The 20,778-nt window shown below is 49.4% G+C and overlaps 1 non-coding gene and 1 pseudogene across 1 annotated transcript; one reads left to right on the forward strand and one right to left on the reverse strand.

Moving 5' to 3' along the window:
- The window catches only part of LOC120381498, a 384,534-nt pseudogene that overhangs the window by 356,416 nt on the left and 7,340 nt on the right, over positions 1–20,778 (reverse strand).
- Positions 20,452–20,523, forward strand: TRNAA-UGC. Its single transcript has one exon. It is a non-coding gene; the product is annotated as a tRNA-Ala (tRNA).

Here is a 20,778-nt window from a genome sequence, read left to right on the forward strand (position 1 = left end):
ATAGAATAGAAAGGCCAGCACAAAAAATAGAGAGAGGAACAATAAGATACTAAAAGGACAATGGTTGGAACTCTCCATTTCTCTCAGTCTTTGGATTGATGGGTACTAGAGCTGTAGCAACAGTTGAGGAACCAAGGTAAATTAAATCTAAGGTTTGAGCTGCTAGTGAAGCATTTCCCACACTCACTGCATTCATAGGGCCTCTCTCCTCCCTGGATTGTTTGATGCCTAATAAGGTGCGAACTGCGATTGAAGGTTTTCCCGCACTCAGTGCATTCATAGGGCCTGTCCCCTGTGTGGATTCTCTGATGTCTAGAAAGGTTTGAGCTGCTAGTGAAGCATTTCCCACACTCATGGCATTCAAAGGGCCTCTCCCCTGTGTGGATTCTCTGATGTCTAGAAAGGACTGATCTTTGAGTGAAGCTTTTCCCACACTCATGGCATTCAAAGGGCCTCTCCCCCGTGTGGATTCTCTGATGTTGAGAAAGGTCTGAGCTGCTAGTGAAGCTTTTCCCACACTCACTGCATTCAAAGGGCCTCTCCCCTGTGTGGATTCTCTGATGTTGAGAAAGGTTTGAGCTGCTAGTGAAGAGTTTCCCACACTCACTGCATTCAAAGGGCCTCTCCCCTGTGTGGATTCTCTGATGAACAGAAACGGCCGAGCTGCTAGTGAAGCATTTCCGACACTCACGGCATTCATAGGGCCTCTCTCCTCTGTGGATTGTTTGATGCCTAATAAGGTGTGAAATGCGATTGAAGGTTTTCCTACACTCACGGCATTCATAGGGCCTTTCCCCTGTGTGGATTCTCTGATGTTTAGAAAGGTCTGATCTGCTAGTGAAGCATTTCCCACACTCACGGCATTCAAAGGGCCTCTCTCCTCTGTGGATTGTTTGATGACTAATAAAGTGCGAACTGCGATTGAAGGTTTTCCCACACTCAGTGCATTCATAGGGCCTGTCCCCTGTGTGGATTGTCTGATGTACAGAAAGGGCTGAGCTGTGAGAGAAGGTTTTTCCACACTCCCTGCATGTATTTTTTCTCTTTCGCCTGAGGATATCCTGCTGTGTTGTGATTTCCATGAGGACCTTCTGAGTTCCCCAACAGGAAATAAATTTATTGACTTTCTTCTCTGGCTGGTTTCCTTGATCTGTTTTTGGTCTGTGCTGAATCTCCCAGGATTTTCCCTGCTCATGACTCCTGGACACATTCCTTTTCCATCTTTGAGATAATGCTCTGTTTTTACCCACTGGCTCAACATTTTCAGGCTGAGAATTCTGCTCCTCTTTCTCACATGCCATTGCATCACCTGCTGTGATAGAGACAGAAACCTCAAACAGGGATGGAAAGGGGAAGACCAAACAAAAACAAGTGCTGAAGACAGGTCAAATAAAAATCAGGAGCTGAACTCCCCCAAACTCTTCCCCCAAATAGGAGAGAGGAGGGGGATGAATTCAGCCTTCACATCCCATCCAAATACGCAGGGGGAAGGGAGGAAGCTACTGCCTGGTGTCTGCTAGGATCTATAGGAAGCCATGAGCTATATTTACCCTGAGGATACGACCCCTGCTAGGGACAATAATGAACTGAGAGACCTCCCAAGGGCTTTGTTGGGCATTCCAGATTTTTCCTTCAGGCACTTACAGTTTCTTAGGTTTTTTAATGTTTCCTCACCTGTGCAGGGAGGTCTCAGGATCTCTCTTTCCTCTGAACCCTGGAGGTCTGGGACCCATGGCTCTTCCCCTTGTTCCAGCTGGGAGATCACATCACGTTGGAAAACTAGAAACCCTGCTCAGATGAAGGAAAACAAAGGAATTCAGTTGATTTCATAAGACTTGGTCATAAAAAAACATTCTATTAATTTAACTTCAGTGCTTAGTGTGACCTGGTGGGCCAGGGGCAGTTCTCACTGAAAATGCCAAGATCAGGGTAGGCTGAAAAAGGGAGAGCAGATGCTCCCAGAACTGGTGGTTAACACTGAAGTTAAACTCACTGACCAGTCACCAACTGCGCTTCTGATCCCCCACACGGGTTATCGAGAAGCTGAAAAAAGAAATCACACGGCCCCCTTTATTCCATCCCAGTTCTCTGGCTCCTAATCAGCAGCGAGGTCCAGGACAGTGAGAGGTTATTTAAAAACTCTGCTCACATAAACAAAGTGTTCCTCTGACCCCAAAGGCTCACCCACATCACCAGGTCAGTATAGGTTTGGATATTACCCAAAATTCCATCCTTCCAGACAATCCTTTAGCATCTAAACTAAAGGTTTAAAGGAAAGAAAGACAGAAAGAAGTTAAATGGGAAAGCAGTCAGATACATTCCAAAATGGATATATCAGGTTCTTAGCAGTATTGGTGAGTTGCTGGCTTGAAAGTCCGTCTGGAACACATCCATAGCTTGGATGGGTCATTCAGTCCTTTGTTCCAGGGTTCAGTTTGTAGAGAAGTTGCTCCAGAAGTAGGAAGGGGGATTGAAGACAAATGGAGATGATGCAGCTGCCCTTTATATTCCTTTTGCCATGTGGCCTGTACTTCCTGTGTCCCAAACACAAGCTTCACAGCACGTGGCATGGAAAAGCCTTGGAGTTCGCATTACACAGGCATACCCCGGCATGTCTTGCTGACTCAATAGGTGTATCCCCTTGGTCCTTTCCATGGGCTCATTGTACAGGTGATGACCCTGAATGGGCCATCAAACAGGCTAGGCAGTATTGATGCCAATATGTCTGGGGGTGTCACCCAGAAACACTGCACAAGTCTGGAAATACAGATATACCCTACATATCTATAACTCACAATACAAAGGTGATACAAACGTAGAAACAAAATTATCATACTTGGCAAATCATAACATTTTCACTGACACCTTACATGGCATATCTAGCACAATTCATTGCAATTTTATCAGATTATATTATTATTTTATTATTAATACCAAAGTGTCTCACAATTCCATACAGTGTCACACCTGGTAAACCAGTGAATTCCCAGGACCAGTTCCTCAGGTCCTTGAAGATGCCGAACACTGTGCTTATGAGGGATTGAAATACCCACATATCTGCTGGGAACACACACACACAGACACTGTGTCAGTCTATACCCCTGTGTTCACTCATCTAGAAAATTATGATCAATTTTGTATGCAGTATGGCTTGTGAGGTATCATTTGAAATCACATAACCTACTGAATATTATCCTCCTGTTAAAATGTGTAGTAACACTGTATGTAAAGTTATGAGATTTTACAGTATGATATTACTGAAAAAGTTACAATTCTGGGGAACACCCACAGACCAGTTCTTCAGAGACAGCAAGGCAAACAGCTGGTCAAATAGCCAGTCTCCTGCAGGGGGAAGGTGGGAAGAAGACATTTACATTCCATCACAGGGACCACTTGAAGTTGTTGTGAAAAATGACCACAAGATTGATTTTGAATCAGCTCAGCCTGAGGCTCTTTTCTTGGTTAAAAGTGTGCAGGGGGTGACAGCTATTGGAATACTGTCCCCCTGAGCTAAAAAATCACACAAGCCTTTTAAAGCTTAAAACCCCAAACAATGACACATACGTTGCACGTTAATTTCCTTATTTGGAATATATTGCTCTCTGTATTGCAGGTCAAAAGCAAGCTGAACAATCAGTTTTCCATATTCAGCCTTTCCTGTTATTGTTATTACACCTGGTGATATGGGAGCAAGACTCTGCATGTCTCAAGAAATGTCACTACCAACCTAGGCCATTTTCACATGCTGGGGTGCAATCCAGAGCAGTGAGGAGTTGTGTCATCTGTAATCCTGGGTGAGATTCAGTGTTCTGCTGCTGGAGCTCCCCTGTCTGGATACTCCCAGCCAGCATTCAAGGACTCACTGAGTGTCTGTATGATAAGTAACCCTGGATCGGCAGCTCTGACTCCAGTTGCCTGCTTGTTACACCCCAAGCACATTCTGGTTTGGGTTGAGAAGGCTCAGGGTTTGAGAGAAGGCCAGGGGTAGGAAGCTTCTGTTCGTTATGCTGGACCTAACCCCCAGTTTTACTTGAGCAAACAGGAGCTATTTGACACTGCGATACAGCTCCTGTGCTCTGTTCCCAAACTGTTCTGCAGCAGGGGAGGGTTTCTGGCAGTGTGTGTGTTACTGGCATATTGGGGTGATGCTGCCAGGGCCGGCTCTAACAGTTTTGCCGCCCCAAGCAAAAAAAAGGAGCGCCGCCCTGCGCCCGCGAGCGCCGCCCGACCCCTCCCTGAGCGTCGCGTCGCCCAAGTCCCCGCCCCACCCAGTGCCACGTCGCGTCCCCCAAGTCCCCCCCCCCACAGCGCCACCTGGCCAAACCAAAAACAACAAAAACAAACCCCGATCGCCGCCCCCTCCCAAGGTGCCACCCCAAGCATGTGCTTGGTAGGCTGGTGCCTGGAGTCGGCCCTGGATGCTGCAACAAGACAGAGTAGAGGTGGCATTGTGGGGGTGGCATGAACCTTCACTCTTCATTTCCCCTTCCAATATCCGAGGGAACAGGACTCCTTACCCAGCGAGGTCACCGTCTCATAGTTCTGCTGCATGACATCCCTGTAGAGGGCTCTCTGAGTGGGGTCCAGCAGAGCCCCCTCTTCCCTGGTGAAATACACAGCCACCTCCTCGAAGGTCACCGGCCCCTGAAAGAGCAAGAGCCCAACACTCAGTACCTGCTCCCCACTCACAGCCCCACTATTCACGGAACAGCAGCACCAGGTAAATGGAGGCTCCGGGAGTCACATGTTAACAGAGTCCCACCCCACCTAGCTTAGAGCAGCCAGGAGGCATCAGAGGGTAGAAAGAGAGAAACTTTGTGTCTCTCAGCTGACAGACGGAGGCAGGGTCTTCACATTTATCACATAGCCAGAGCTTGATATAGGAGATGGGGCGGTCTCTGGACCCTACTGGGGTCTCCCTGGTAGGAATCCCAACACTCTCCAAATAAAATATATGGAAGAAAGGGGAAGTCAATAGTAAAGAATAGAAGTTAGAAGGTCAGAATTGTAGAAAACTGGTAAAGAAAGCTAGCAGAAATCAATGACCAATCAATGACAATAAGAAGGAAGTTTTTAAAAGTATATTAAGTGCAAACTTTACTAGATAGAAATGGCAGAATTATCAAAAATAATGCAGAAGAGGTAAAAGTCCTCAGTAAATATTTCTGTCCTGGATTTGGAGAAAAACAGATGATGTACTCGTATCATAAGATGTTGATGGCGACACTCTTTCCATTCTGACAAGAAGTCATGAGGACATTAAACAGCAGCTATTAAAGTCAGGCATGTTTAAATCAGCGGGTCCGGATAACTTGTATCCAAAACTTTCTAAAAGACCTGAAGTCAGACATCTATACTCGTGAAGATAATGGAGCAGCCAAATACTGGATTTCATTCATTAATAAAGAATCAAAGAAGGGTAATATGATTAATGCCCACTAACAAAGGTTTAGAGAAAATAGAGCCTATCAAACTAACGGGATATCCTTATTGGATGAGATCAAAAGTTTGGTTGCAGCTAATAGTATTGATGTAATTTACCTAAACTTCTGTAAGGGATATGACTTGATCAGCACAATATTTTTACTAAAAACTAGAAAGATACAAAATAAACACAACATACATTAAATAGATTAAAAACTGTGATAGTAAATGGGGAACCAGGGTCGAGTGGATTTCTTTCTAGCAGGTTCCCGCAGGGATTGGTTCTTGGCCCTGTGCTATTTAACATTCTTATCTATGAGCTCGAAGAGAGTATAAAATCATCACTGATAAAGTTTTCAGTTGCCACAACGATTGGGGTTGGTGGTAACTAATGAAGTGTCAGTAGAGTCAGGCTCCATCACTGGGAGTCTGGGAAGTTGTCCCAGCCCTGGCTGTAGGGTTATTTCCTGTTCCACAAAGAGGGGAAGTTCCATTCCCAACTCCTATGCCTTGAAATTAGGCCCTATCTGACACTACACCCCATATTCATCATAGTGGTACGGTTATAATATGATTAGGACATAATTATGATGTATTTTATACAAGATGCATTATGTGTGGCGTCACTGGAAAAGTTATGATTTGCTGAATATGATTATCCTATTTGTGTGCATGAATCATGTTTGTATTTGAAGTTATGGATACTGACTCTGTATCTGTATTTCAAATGTGCTTACTCTGTGTAACACCCACAACGAGCCTTTCAGGTACAACAATGAAGACGCCAGACAGTGCTGATGCTCATCAACAAAGACAATGGACTGTGGAAGAGTTTAGCCTTCCCCTGAATGTTTCAGCCAGCCTATGAGTCATGGATACTATGACACAGCAGGGCCTGTGACCAGACCACATGACACTAAACTCCATTTTAGTACCTGTATTTTTCCACAAACTGGACTGGGAACTGAGTTTGGAACAAAGGGATCCCACCATATGGAAAAGCTACATAAGGTGGGGTGTGACGTTATCTCTTGGTCTCATTCCCCACACAAGAGAACTCCTGGAAACACCTGAGAAACACAAACTGAAGTGGGGGAAGTGCTGCTCCCAGGGTAAAGGGATTTCTAGCTTCTGTATGGAAACTTGGTGGACTGCTTCTATCATCAGTCAGGGTGAGTAACTGCTAATTCAAATTCTATCCAGCTAGTATATTAGGCGTAGTTTGAGTTTTGGTTATTTGCTAAATAATCTGCTTTGATCTGTTTGTTATCACTTATAGTCTCTTAATCTGTCTTTCTGCAGCTAATAAACTTGTTTTATGCTTTATCTTAACCAGCGTATTTTGAGTGAAGTGTCTGGGGAAAATCTCAGCTTCGTTAGCACAAGCTCGCTGTGCACATCTGTCCCAGATCGAGGGGAAGGGGAACTATATTAATGAGCTGACATTAGAGGGATCCCTGTGCACTATAAGATGGTATAATTCTGAATTTATACTACAGCAAGTGTGCAAGGTTGGGGAGCTGAGAAATTGGCTGTTGTCGTCTATCTGTCCTTGAGTGGCTCAGGTAAAGCACTCAGGTAGCTTAGTTGGGTGTATGGCGCCACCTGCTGTCGTGTTGGGTGATAACAGGCCCTAGAGAGGCTGGCTGAATCTCCAGCAAATCAGTGTGAGAAGGGCCAGCCCAGCTTGAGGGTTACAGGGCACAGCGGTTCCCAGACTGCCCCCTGCGGGTGACAACCCATCACACCCTAAACTACACTAGTGTCAGCAGGTTTCTCACATCCTGTCTCCTCCCTTTCTCCGCCCGAGATATTTCCTGCCTCCCACCACCTCTAGCAATTCCCACCCTCCTATGCATTTACTGCTCCTCTCCCTCCAAGCAGAACCCACCACCAGCTCCCTGAGAATCCCTTACCTGAGCCAGCTCCATTGCAACCATTTCCTTCCCCCTGGGAGGACGGGATGATCTGGAGCAAAACATGGACGTTATTCTGTACCCTGCTGGGGTGAAAAGGGCAGGGTGTAAGAATTCAGATTGGGCTTTGTACATTCCACAAGCCGATTCCCCCCAGATTTTCCCCTGCTAATGGACACTCTAGGTTCTGCCACACTGTGAAGCACAGAGTGACCTTATCCCAGTACAGGCCTAGCCCCCTCCCACCAGGGTGTAACCCTCTGACACATGGTGAAACCCTCCCAATAACAGTCTCTCTGTTACACTTATCAAGTTTGTGGACAATACCAAGCTGGGAGGGGTTGTAAGTGCTTTGGAGGATTGGATTAAAATTCAAAATGATCTGGACAAACTGGAGAAATGAGCTGAAGGAAAGAGGATGAAATTCAGTAGGGACAAGTGCAAAGTACTCTACTTTGGAAGGAACAATCAGAGACCAGAGAAGAGCAGAATCCAAGGAGTCACTTTGGGGGATTCTCCCTGTCATTGTCCCCAAGGCAGCTCTCTCAGGTTTACAAAGTTGTTTGATGCTTCAGCCTTTATACAGTCTCTCCTGGGAGTGCCCTTTCATTGGCTGGACCTTGTTTTAGTTTTTGGTAGTTAACAATCTTGGCTTATTGTGTGTGTTTGGATTAAAGTGTGTTGGAAACGCCGTTTGGGGTAACAAGCTGGTGCATGTCATTTTCCACTGATGAAATGACAGACTTCATATGAGCTTGCGTTGTTCAGTAGCGTGCTGGACAGTGCAAGACGCACATTTCTGGGGGAAAGTTGGGCACTTGAGAATTTGCTGGTTTTCTCCTGAGGTGTAATTCATGAGTGGCTGTCTAGCAGCACTCAATACTGTGTAGCTGGGAGAGAGTTACATGCTGGAGACTGTGTGTTAATTGGCCAAGAGGGCTGTTCTCGTGGGAAAACAGTGGAAAAGGCACCCCAGGTTGGAGAACTGAGGGAACACAGCTATTTAACAGTCCAGATTGTACTCTAGGTAATGTCACAGACCCTCATTATGACAGAGCCTCTTACAACACAGAGAAAGTAAATCCATGTCCCAGAAATCGAAGACTCCAGAGAGAGGACAAGTGTCCCTGGCACTGCTTCTTGCTGACAGAGAGGTTCAGAGACAGTGAGAGAGTCATGGGGAAGCTAGGAATAGTAACCATGGGCTGGTGGGGTTCAGTGGAGAAAGGGAACAGGAAGGGCAGGGATATCACTGAATGCAGGATCTCAGCAGTGCTAGATGTCAGGATAGCACATAGTGCAGCCCATTGGAAAACATAATCCCAACTATACATACAGAATGATGGGGTCTAAATTAGCTGTTTCCACTCAAGAGATGAATCTTGGAATTCACTGTGGATAGTTCTCTGAAAACATCCACTCAATGTGCAGCAGCAGTGAAAAAAAGCGAGTAATGTTGGAAATAATTAAGAAAGGGATAGATACGACAGAATATATCATATATCATTGTAAAAACGGCAAATAAATCCATGATAGACCCACACCTTGAATACTGCATGCAGATGTTGTTGCCCCATCTCAGAAAAAGATATATTGGAATTGGAAAAGGTTCAGAAAAGGGCAACACAAATGATTAGGGGGTGTGGAACAGTTATGCCAGACCTAACTCCCAATTTCACTTGAGCAAACAGGAGCTATTTGACACAGTGCGATACGGCTCCTGTGCTCTGTTCCCAAAGTGTTCTGCAGCAGGGGAGGGTCTGTGGCAGTGTGTGTGTGTCACTGGCATATTGGGGTGATGCTGAAACAGGACAGAGTAGAGGTGACATTGTGGGGCTGGCGTGAACCTTAACTCTTCATTTCCCCTTCCAAGAACCGAGGGGACAGGAACCCTTACCCAGCGAGGTCACAGTCTCATAGTTCTCCTGCATGACATCCCTGTAGAGGGCTCTCTGAGTGGGGTCCAGCAGAGCCCCCCCTTCCCTGGTGAAATACACAGCCACCTCCTCGAAGGTCACCGGCCCCTGAAAGAGCAAGACTCCAACATTCAGGACCTGCTGCCCCACTCACAGCCCCACTATTTGTGGCAGAGAGGAGCCAATCAAATGGAAGCTCTGGGTGGATCGCAGTCAACCCCACCCCGCTCAGCGTATCCAGCAAATACCAGGGTGAGGGGACAAAGAGAGAGCCCCTTGTCTCTCCCAGCAGATCCATCACACACCTACTGGCCACCGACTGATACAGGAGATGGAGCCCCTAGCAGGGTCCAGGAAGAGCTCACTGGTAGGAAGCCCAATAACCTCCTCCTTGTGAGGAGCGGGATATGAAGGGAGAGGCAGCTCCAATAAGCCTGACTCATGGGTGCCCCCTTTATATCTCACAGCAGCCACTGGTTAGTGAGCTCAGGCTCACGCACTGGGAGTCTGGTGAGTTTTACCAGCTCCATGTAGGTGGGCTATTTTCTTTCTTCACAAATTAGGGCATTTCCACCTCCCAACCTCCTGGGTTATTAAATAACTCTCAGCAGGTTTGCCACACCCTGGCCTCCTCCCTTTCCCCACTCTGTGCATTTCCTGCCCCGCTCCAACCCAGACTGTGCAAACCCTCCCATCTCCGGTGTATTTGCTGTCCCTCTCCTCCAGCAGGAACCCACCAGCAATCCCCCGATAATCCCTACCTGAGTTGGCTCCACTGCAGCCATTTCTATTCCCTGTCCCACGTCAGGCTGGGATGAGCTGCAGCAAAACATGGACGTCATTCTGCAGCCTGTCTGGGGGAGAAGGGCAGTTGTGGGCGTCTCACAACCAGTTTTAGTTAATTTCACATCAGAATTCCCCCAGGCCCTTTCCCTGCAGACAGACACCCTAGATTCTGCCATGCTGGGAAATGCTGAATCTGTTTATTACCATGTAGTCCTGGCCCCTGCTGCCAGGCTAAGCCCACAGAGGCATTTTTAACCTCTCTTCTCCCTCCCCTCACCCCGTAAGAAAGTCTCTGAACACAAGGCTAGAAACCAAAGGAGTCACTGTGGGGGATTCCCTCGGACACTGACCCCATAGCAGCCACATCCCAGCAGGGGGAATATGGAGTCAGGAACTGGCTTTTCCTCTGTCTGATCCTTGTTTTGTTCACTGGAAAGTGGTTCTGCCCAGGGATGCAGCAATACATGTGTCTGGGTGGACTAGAGAGCTAGAAATCTCTCCCCTGTCATTTCTCCCACTGCCCCTTTCAGTCTCTCCTTCCCCTGTCCTCTCTCCCTGCCCCTCTGGCTGGGAAAGTCCCATTCCTGGGGGCTTTGCTCTCCCAGGGCTGGATTTTCTCCTGGCAATTGCTACTGGGAGGAGAAATGAGGAGGGGCTGTTTGGGCAGAGTCACTTTCTTGCCTGAGGTCTTCAGTTACCTGGAGACTCTGGCTCAGAATTTAGTATTAACAGGGCCCAGGGCTGCCCTAGGGGGCTAGGACCAGCTGGAGAAAGTCATCCCCTGGGCCGGGCAGAGAAGCAGCTTTAATTAAGGTCACTTCCCAGCACAGAACCCCGCTGGGGGAGCAGCAGCTGCTAAGCCTGGTCTCCCAGATCACAATGGAGGCTGCAGCCTCTGACCCAGGAAGCTGAACCCCAGTATCCTGAACAGAGAGGGACAGAGCGTTAGAGCAGCTTCCCTCCTTTAGCTCTCTGGGGAGAGCAGCTAATGAGAGCCCCTCCTCACAGGGAGAATTGCTGATCTCATTAGCCCCACTGTCGATCCGGAGTCACTCCTTGTCTTTCCATACAGTGACTCTGGATTAACAATGGTCTCAATGAAACCAGAGTTCAGAAAGAATGAGTCCAGAATGCTGTGGAAGAGACCATTGTGCGGCAGTGCTGACCCCCTTCCCACCTCCCTCACCCCCCAGATCCAGGACAAGGACTGGACAATGGACTGGACAATCTAGGACAATGGAACTGGAAGTTCCTGCAGTTTTCAAGAGGAGAGAAGAGCAAAAATCTGTGATTTCATCTCACAGTGTTTGATAAGTGGCTAGAAAGTTATCACAGTGACTGGGCCTGGCCGGGGAATGTCGGGCAGTGCTTGGAGCCAGGATTCTGGCATACGCTAATTAGAGAGAAGCAGCAAGGTCAGGAGCAGTCCCCAGAGTCCCAGCCAGCCCCCACCCCCAGATATTCCCTGGGACCCAGCCCCCAGAGTCCCTGGCCAGGGAGCTCAGATACCCCTCAGAGCCCCACCGGCCAGACAACCCCCACCAGACCATCACTGCCAGGTTGGGAATCCCAAAGGGTTCCCCTCACCAAGAGACCCCAACAGCCGAAGACCCCCGAAAAGGGACCCCCACTGGGAACTCAGTCCCTCACTGCCTGCCTAGGATCCCCCCCTGCCCTCCACCAGGATCTGCCCTGCCCTTTGCCTGGCACCCCCTCCTCCCCCCTGCGGGATCCCCTGATGCTTTACAGGGGCACCCCCTGGCCTAGCGCCGGGGATTCTCCCACACACACTCTGTGCACTGGGCAGGGCAGCGATCCCAGGAGTCTGCGGGGGAAGCCCAGACAGAGCCCCTGGCACAGCACCAGGCTCCCTCTAACCCCCTGTCCCGCCTCCCCAAGAGACGCCCACCCCGGCTGTTCTGCAGCCACCAGGCCCCCAGCGATACCCACCTCCAGGACCCACAGCCTCAGGGCTGGGCACATCACACCCACCCCCTGAAACCCCAAATCTCCAGAACCCACCAACCTCACTAGGGTACCCCCTGCCCAGCCACCCAGAGGCCTCTCCCACCACAATCCCCCTTCAGCTGCAATCTCCCCACACAGCCCCACCTCCACCCAGCAACACTGTTACCTCACAGTGCCTGAGAAGTGGATAGAGTGACCACCGCCCCCTGCTGGCCAGTCACACAGGCAGAGGGAGCCCTGGGGGATGTCTTTTGAACTGGAGTATGGAAGGCCTGGAGGGACAAAATAGGTAAGAAATGTCCATGCCTGTCACTAGCAAATAATGGCCACCCTGGATCCACCCCAGAGGTGGCTACATCTTAGCACTGTGGGAAGCAACCCCTCACAGAGGCCATTTGTCATGGGGTTTGGGATACTTCTGGACCCACACTGCACTCAGAGTGACCTCCTCATCCCGTGCCAGCTGGAGAAAAGAAAAGAGTCCAGCCAACTCTCCCGTTACCAGCTGGGAACCACTGATCCCCAAACATGGGAGGCCTCTGACTTTGATGGGTATTAAATATGTGGCTGGTCTCTTTCTTCGGCAAACATTTTAACAGAGATAAAGTAGGGAACAAATGATTCACAAAGGAGACGGGAAAGATGATCTCTGGCAATTTAACCCCCTACAACATCCAGGATGGAGAAGAACTCAAGGCAACAGGTTCCCTCGAAGGAAGAAATTGCTGGGATTTAGAAACATGGGGAACAGCCTCAAACCCCAGAGGATTTTTAACTGACATTTGATAATGACACAGAAAGAGTCAAAACCTGAGCTTTGAGAGCAACGTTCAGAAATGAAAGAGTTCCCAATCTGAGACATTTTGGATCCACTTTGCAAATTATAGAGAGGAAAGTGGAAAATCAGAGGGATTTTATATCAGTTGTTGATAGGAGGTAAAATCTGAGTGTTTCACATCAATATCTGATAAATGAATAAAGAGGAAATGGGCAACATTTGCAAACATTTTATATCCAGGTTCAAGAATCTGAGCAAAGGTGTAAACCTGAGATTTTTTTGGTATTTTATAATTAGAGAGACAGGGGAAAATCTCAGGGCATATTCAATTAGAAACAGACAACTAGAGAGCAGTGGGGCAAATGTTTAGGGTATTTTATATGAACCTTTGAGATTTGCACAGAAAATGTGTCACAAACTGCGTATTTGATAACATGAGAGAAAAACACCAAGATCTGAGGGGATTTTATATTGCTGTTAACGAACTAGTGGTAGAAGATGACAGAACAAGGAGTAATGGTCTCAAGTTGCAGAGGGGGAGGTTTAGGTTGGACATTAGGAAAAACTTTTCACTAGTAGGGTGGTGAAGCACGGGAATGGGTTACCTAGGAGGTGGTGGAATCTCCTTCCTTAGAGATTTTTGAGGTCAGGCTTGACAAAGCCCTGGCTGGGATGATTTAGTTGGGTTTGGTCCTGCTTTGAGCAGGGGGTTGGACTAGATGACATCCTGAGGTCCCTTCCAACCCTGAGATTTTATGATTCTATGATTTTATGAAAACGGGGACTGTTGGACTGGATTTTATACGACTGTCCAATACATAAACACAAAGTGATGGTTCCCCCACCCCCACCATTGCCATGGGCAGCAGGGAGCCCTTTGAAGAGCTGATTAAAAGGGCAAGGGAGGGGGAGCTGGAAGGTCCCTGGATAAAGGAAGGGGGCAGCAGTGGGGGACGGGTGGGTGACTGGCAACTGATGGTTGGGGGTAACTGTGTTGGTAGTTAGGGGGCAGCAACTGGGATTGGGAAACGGGGGTCTGGGCAGTCCCCATGGGGGACACGTGCGCCTCCCTTCCCTGCCCTGGCAGAGAACAGGCATCTCCTAGAATATCAGGGTTGGAAGGGACCTCAGGAGGTGTCTAGTCCAACCCCCTGCTCAAAGCAGGGCCAATCCCCAACGAAATCCCCAAATGGCCCCCGCAAGGAGTCAGCTCCCAGCCCTGGGTTTAGCAGGCCAGTGCTCCAACCACTGAGCCATCCCACCCCCACTCCAGGGGCAGCCATGTGCTGGGGAATGACTCAGGGCAACAATTTCCCACCTAAACAAGGACAAATCGCTGCAGATAAAATGGGTGGGAAAATGCCCCTCACTAGAGAAGATTTTAAACTGACGTTTGAGACTCATGGGGAGAACGGGGGAAATCGGGGGAGATGGGAGAGGTGATCATTGGAGGGGATGGGGGGGAAATCGCCCCAGATTTTATAGCCCCATCCCATGTGAGATACTGAGAGAGAAAAGGGGCAGAACTAGAGAGAATTTGTATCGGGGGCGAGAGGCAAGTGGCACAAACAGGGACAGGATCCAATGAACCCCCCGCCCCCCTTCGCCCGCCCGCCACTTCCCCCCCGGGAATTTCCTGGCTGCCCAGAGACAGTTCAACCCCCGCCCCGCGTCCCACTGACCTTCCCCCCCCACAACTCCAGCTTCTCCCCTCCCTGCCTGACACCCCCCATCTCCCCCCACACCACAGGAGATCCCCCCCGCCAGACCCCAGTCTCTGCACCCCAAATCCCTCTGGGGCTGAGGCAGCTCTGAGGCTTCTCCCAGGTTCCCCGGGGCAGAGTCACTTTCCTGCCCCGCCCCAGTGCCCCCCCCGGGGTCTCTCACTCCCCGGGGGGCTCGGTGGGAGGCTGGACACCAGGGATGCAGGACGGCAGGAATGGGGGTGACAGGCCTCCTGTTCCTCAGTCTCACGGCGGGACCGAGGGGGCTCGTCACTCTCCGGCTCGGGAGCGCTGGGAAGACCCGACCGTGGAGGGGCCGTCGCTGGGGGGGACGGCCCCGCGCAGGCGCTGAGCACGTCCTTATATCACTTCTGTGGCGGGAAAAGTGCTGAGGAGATGGAACGCTGAGGGCTGGTTTTGGCGGGAAAAACCGGTTTGGACTGGTTTGAGCCTGTCCCCTGATGGTAAACAAGTCCCCTCTCAGAGATGGAGTCCAGGGGTCAATAGTTCATATGCTCCAGATTGGATCTTATTTTAAAGCCAGTGATTTACTTCAGCAACATCTTATTAACCAACTCATTGAACCTATTAAACAGTTTATACTTCTCACACCTAACAATGAGATAATAAAAGAACAACACAGACAAACCTTGTCAGTAACGGCTAATGTCCCAACTGGGAAGCACATGAGCTTGCTGCAGAGCTGCTGCTCAGGGACGGGAACCTCCTGCCACCCCAGCCTCCAAAATCACTCAGGCTGCACTTTCTGCACGACTAGGTGCTGGCTGAGGGGGGCATGAGAATTGGTGGCCTCTGCTGCAGGTGATGGGAATCTCGGGTATTTAAAGCCATGGCCTAGAGGAGGGAAGTGCCTAACTCCAGAGTCTGCAGCTGCCTAGGGCCAGGGCTGAGGATTTAGAGTCCCTAGTGCAGCCATTGCAAGGTTCAAGCAGGCTCAGCCCTGCCATTGCCACCCCTCCTGCGGCTAGTAGCTGCAGCTGGCTAAGGCTGGCCTCTGGGAACTGGCCCCATGGCTGTAGCCAGAGAAGTTGCAGGTGGCTCTGTGACTACTGGGGCCATTAAGCTAGATCAGCTAAAGACACTGGACTTAACCTCAAGGAACAGAGGTCACCAGTAGGACAGGAATGTCAGGGGGAGCAGGGAAAGAGGGAGCAGGTCAGGCTGGCAGAGGAAGCTTCCAGCTGGGTGGGAGCATGTCCAAAGTGGAAAGGAAACAAGTATGGGGAGAGGTGGTGGTGACCAGGTAGCAGACTAGCATGTAGATGGGAGCAGAGGGAGAGAGGCTGGTGGCTTCAGATTCCCAAGGGCTAAGTCCTGACTTCGGGGAGATGGTGTTTGCAGGTGGCTGGCTCACATGGCAGGATGGCTGCTGAGGGAGGGATCTGTCAGAACTGATCAGGTGTCTGCTGGCTTTAGAACTCTGAGCTGAGACTAGGATCACATGCGGTGACTGGTGACGTGGGGGGTACTGGAGACATGGCTAGAGAAGGTCTGAATGAGGAAGGAGATAAATTTGTGGGGAGTTTCCTTGATCACTATGAAAGTTCTGCTCACTGTGGACACTGGTAAACCCACATGGGTGTACAGCTAAATAAGAAAACCTGGGGGCTGAGGGAGCTGTGTAGGGCAATGCATATAGTCACGGAGAGGTGTGATCAAAATGAAAATGTCTCTGAGGTTCAGTAGTGGGTATGCTAAGGCACCAATGGCACTGCCCCACCAGGCCCACACTCAGAGCCCACAGTGACTATATAGGGGCCTACAAATATGTTTGGTGCTGAGGCCCACAAAAGGTTAATCTGGCCCTGACTGCCTGAGCACTATTTCAGCCCCACATTTTTGGATGGATCTCCCACAGTGGGAGCTGCAGAGCACTCCCCCCGCCACACCCACCCACCCATCCACCCCCTGGTCTTGGGAGGGGAACAGGAGAAAGGACAAAAGAAGCAAGAGACAAAGAGAAAGGAGGGAGGGAGGGAGGAAAAGATGAAACAAAAGGACAAACCCTAATGTCTCCAGTGATTCTGAGGGACAAAATCTCAGGTGCACAATAAAATTCTGCTTCCTTAAGCTCGTGTTTTCCATGCCTAGAATTCAACTGTCACCACATGGATCAGACTGAACAGGTTTCAAACCTCCAGGAGGCTCTTACCTTCTAAACAGGGACGGCTGTTTTCTAGTAAAATCACTACAAGGGAAGGAGAAAACTTGGAAGAGGTTCCTCCTGGTGCTCACGTCCATGAACCCGAATACTCTCTCGGTCCTCAAAGAGACCTGGAGAAGGAGACTTGCTGGAGCAAAGCCACAGGGTCTCTGAGGTTTCCCTGGCCCCTCACCCCTGTCCTGCCTGGCTGATGTCAGCATCTCTCTGTGAGGTCACCACCTCCCCACCGCCTTTGACCAATAGTCTGAAGTCCTGCAAAAGGCCTTTGTGATGTCACTGCCACACCCCTCCCTTGCTGTGCCAATGTCCTGCCCCTGGCCAGGCACTTTGCAGGTTTGAGCTACTCCCTGTGGATCACCCCACTCAAGGAGCGTTCGTTCTAGGCAGCAAGCCGGCTAGACAGGGAAACATCAGACGCTGCTCCCAATGCTACACTCAGTTTTTCAGAAATTACTCGACTTTATGGCCAGAAGAGACCATTAGAGCATCTAATTTGACCCCCTGCATGTCACAGGCCTCCTGTAGGACACAATAGCTACTTTTGGGGCAAACACATTCCAGAAAGGCATCTAGTCTTCATTAAATGACATCAAGAGATGGAGAATCCACCACTTTCCTTGGTAGCTTGTTCCTGTGGTGAATCATCCTCGCTGTTGAATATTTTTGCCTTAGTTGAAATATGAATTTGTCTCTTTTCACCTTCCAGCCACGGGGTCTTGTTATGCCTTTCTCTGCTAGATTAAAGAGCCCCTTAATAGCCAATATTTTCTCTCCCTGAAGGCACTTCAACACTTCAATGAAGTCACCTGTCAACCTTCTTTGGATAAGCTAAACAGGTTGAGCTCTTTCAATAGCTCACTAGAAGACAGTTTTCTCCAGCCCTCAGGACATTTGGTGGCTCTTTGCTGCCCCAGCTCCAGTTTCACAACATGTTTTTCAACTGAGGACACCAAAACTGGAGGCAGTATTCCAGTATCAGTCTCACTGATGCCGTGTCACCTCCTGTGACGTTATTGACATAATCTGTAACTGTATAGATCACCGTTGCGACCGCTGTTCTATATTTGAAGCCAATATTATAGAAAGGTTGTCGTGTAAGGGGTCTATGGAGAGGTTCTGATTGGCTGATTATAATGATGCCATCTCTAGATGTGTATCATTTTGTAGTTGATGTTATAAGTATTGGCTCTGTTCTGTCATTATTTCAAACTTGTGATCTGCTTCGGGAACACCCCAGACAAGTTGGTGTCAGTTCTGCCTAGCCTGCTTGATGGCCCATTAAGGACCATCAGCTACACAATCGACCCACTGAGAGAAGGCAGATACGCCTTGTGACTCAGCAAAGTATGCAGGGACCTGCCTATGGAGAGAACGCTAAGGTTTTTCTATGCCACGTGCTGGATAGAGTGTCCTTGGGACAAAGAAAGCAAAGACCACATGGCAAGAGACTATAAAAGGCTGATACCTCATCTCCATCTTGTCTTCAATCCTGCTTCATACCTCTGGAGGGACTTTGCTACAAACTGAAGCTCTAGACAAAGGACTGAATGACTCATCCCAGCGGGGGATGTACTCCAAAGACTTGATTTGAACCTGCAGTTTATTCCATCATTGCTACAAGCCTGAACCAAGAACTTTCCCATTACTGTATGTGAAGGGTTAAAATCCATGTGCATTTTATATAACAACCTGGTCTATGGATTGTGCCAGCTCTTTTCCAGACCCGAAGTCCAGACTATGGTCTAGCCCACTATGACTCTTTTGATGGTTTAAATTACACTCACAGGCACTGATGATAGAGTTACTGAAAGTTTGGGAGTTAGGAGCTGATAGGTCAGTGGTCCAGTCCTCTCACAGATAACCCCGACCCTCTGGGACAGGGGCAGGTCTGAGCTCTCACACCAAATGCCTCATTGTGGCTGCCAGAATCTATGGGCGGCTCATTTAGTTTACACTGAGGGTTGAGTCCTGCTTCGTGCACCATGTGTGAGAATGAAAATCCTAAACCGCCCTTTGAAATAACAAAAGCAGCAGGACATGTTATTGTCCCTGCCCCAAAGCAGACAGACTGATGGAGAAATGCCATTGAGACCAGGGTAATACTCCACTGCCGTTCTACCTTTTTTACTTGCTAAACTCCCTCCCAGCCTTGTGGGGTCTCAGAGCCCGGTACTGAGCCTGAGCCGAGATGTCTACACTGCAAATTTACCACCCCACAGCCCAAGCCCTGGGAGCCTGAGCTGGTATGGGGCAGCCCTGGGTGTTACATTGCAGTGTGGACATAAGCCTATTGTGTTTCATTTCTTAGGTTCTGCTGCCATCGTGTGGCCATTTCCTTCCCCTCCTTTCTGTCCAAAGCACAGAGCCCAGTTCCTCCAGAGGGAGAAGGACATCTTTCTTCTTTCCTTCCTCAACAGCCCCCTTCCTTGGAGAGCCCTTTGCTGGGGTCTGGGTGGGGAACAGCCGTTTCTGAGGATTAATTTCATATTAATGGTGTTGATCTATAGATTTTACAGCCAGACTAGATCACTAGGTACCTCTGCTCTGACCTGATTCAGAACAGAGTCCAGAGAATTTTACCCAATGACTCCTACATCCACCCCAAGATCTTCTGGCTGAACGAGGAGGGTTCATTCAGAAAGTCATCGTGTTTGGGTGTAAAGGTGTGAAATGATGGGGAAATTGGCTCCTCTCTCAAGTTTAAATGTTGTCACTTCTACATCTAGACCGGGGTGGCCACCCTGAGCCTGAGAAGGAGCCAGAATTTCCCAGTGTAACTGCCAAACGTGCACCTTTGTATGCAACTACTGAGTCAATTATGAACTTTCCCATCATTGTCCTTTGCTCTTAATCCTGAGGCTATTGCCCCATCATGGGGCCATTTCCCGCCTCTCTTTCATACAGAAGCACAATTTTCTTTGCACAGACACAGGAACAGCAAGATCTTTCTCTGTCCCTTGTGCAAAGCAGGGGGGCAAATTCCATGGAAACAATGGACAAGCAGGGGGCTATGGGCACATCCAGCCCTGTCCGTGAGATGTTCCCTCCCCTCTTTCTTTATGCCCCTGTTGTTATTTCATGGATTGTCTGGGATGGGGAAAAAGCTGAGATCACTCCAGGTGGAGGAAAGAACCCTGAAACTCTCAGGACCCAACCCTGCTACCGGGATCACTGAGGTGCTGGGAATCTGCCTGGGAAAGGGACTGTGTGAATTGTCAAGGTGGGGAATGAATAACAATCTACAACTAGATCCACCTCATTAACCACCGACACAGGCTAATCCTGCTGCCGATAGAAGGGAAACTGGGAGCCATTCTTTGCTGTTCAGCCATGGAAACAGTGACCCAATTGCACCGCAGTGAATGTGCTGGGGAAAGCTAGAGTTTACAGGCAGGTGGAAATAGCAGATCCTAGAAACACCTGGAGCTCCGCACACCACTTCTGCCACCAGGGTGAGGTGTTGAGCTGCTCACAGCATCCCCCACCATGACCTTGCAGCAGGGGATTGCCACCCGCCAACCCAATGCAGGGGAGATGGCTGAGTGTATCTCTGCACCCTGAGACCAGGGCAACCACTCTCTCCCCACACATAGAATCTGGCCCTGCTGAAAAGTGACCCCTATGAACAAGTCACCTCCAGGAGAGCAGGATTGGTCCTCAGAGAGGGAATGGGCTTCTCGTGAAGCTTATAGGTCACTGGATGCTATGGAAACAGGAGGGCTCTGAGTGTAACCCATAGCACACACAACCTGCTAGGGATGTAGCTCAGTGGTTGAGCATATGCTTTGCATGTATAAGGCCCTGGGTTCAATCCCCAGCATCTCCATGATCCTTTTTTTCACCCTGCTGCTTTGCTCATGCCCAGAGGGGATGTGGCCCACCAGTCTCCCTGCAGGAGTTTCAGTCCTGCTCAGTGAGGGGCAAGTGACAATTGCATGGAAGGTCTGGGGGGGTTCTGCTCCTAAGTCACCTCGGTACATTTAAGATTCCCACCTGCTGTGCTGCTTGGGACAATGGTAGATGAGAAGGGCGAATCCTCCAGCACTGGAGGGAAAGGTCCCATCTGCACAGACTGAGAGGC

The sequence above is a fragment of the Mauremys reevesii genome, linkage group 14 (assembly GCF_016161935.1).
Source record: "Mauremys reevesii isolate NIE-2019 linkage group 14, ASM1616193v1, whole genome shotgun sequence".
Lineage (NCBI taxonomy): Eukaryota > Metazoa > Chordata > Testudines > Geoemydidae > Mauremys > Mauremys reevesii.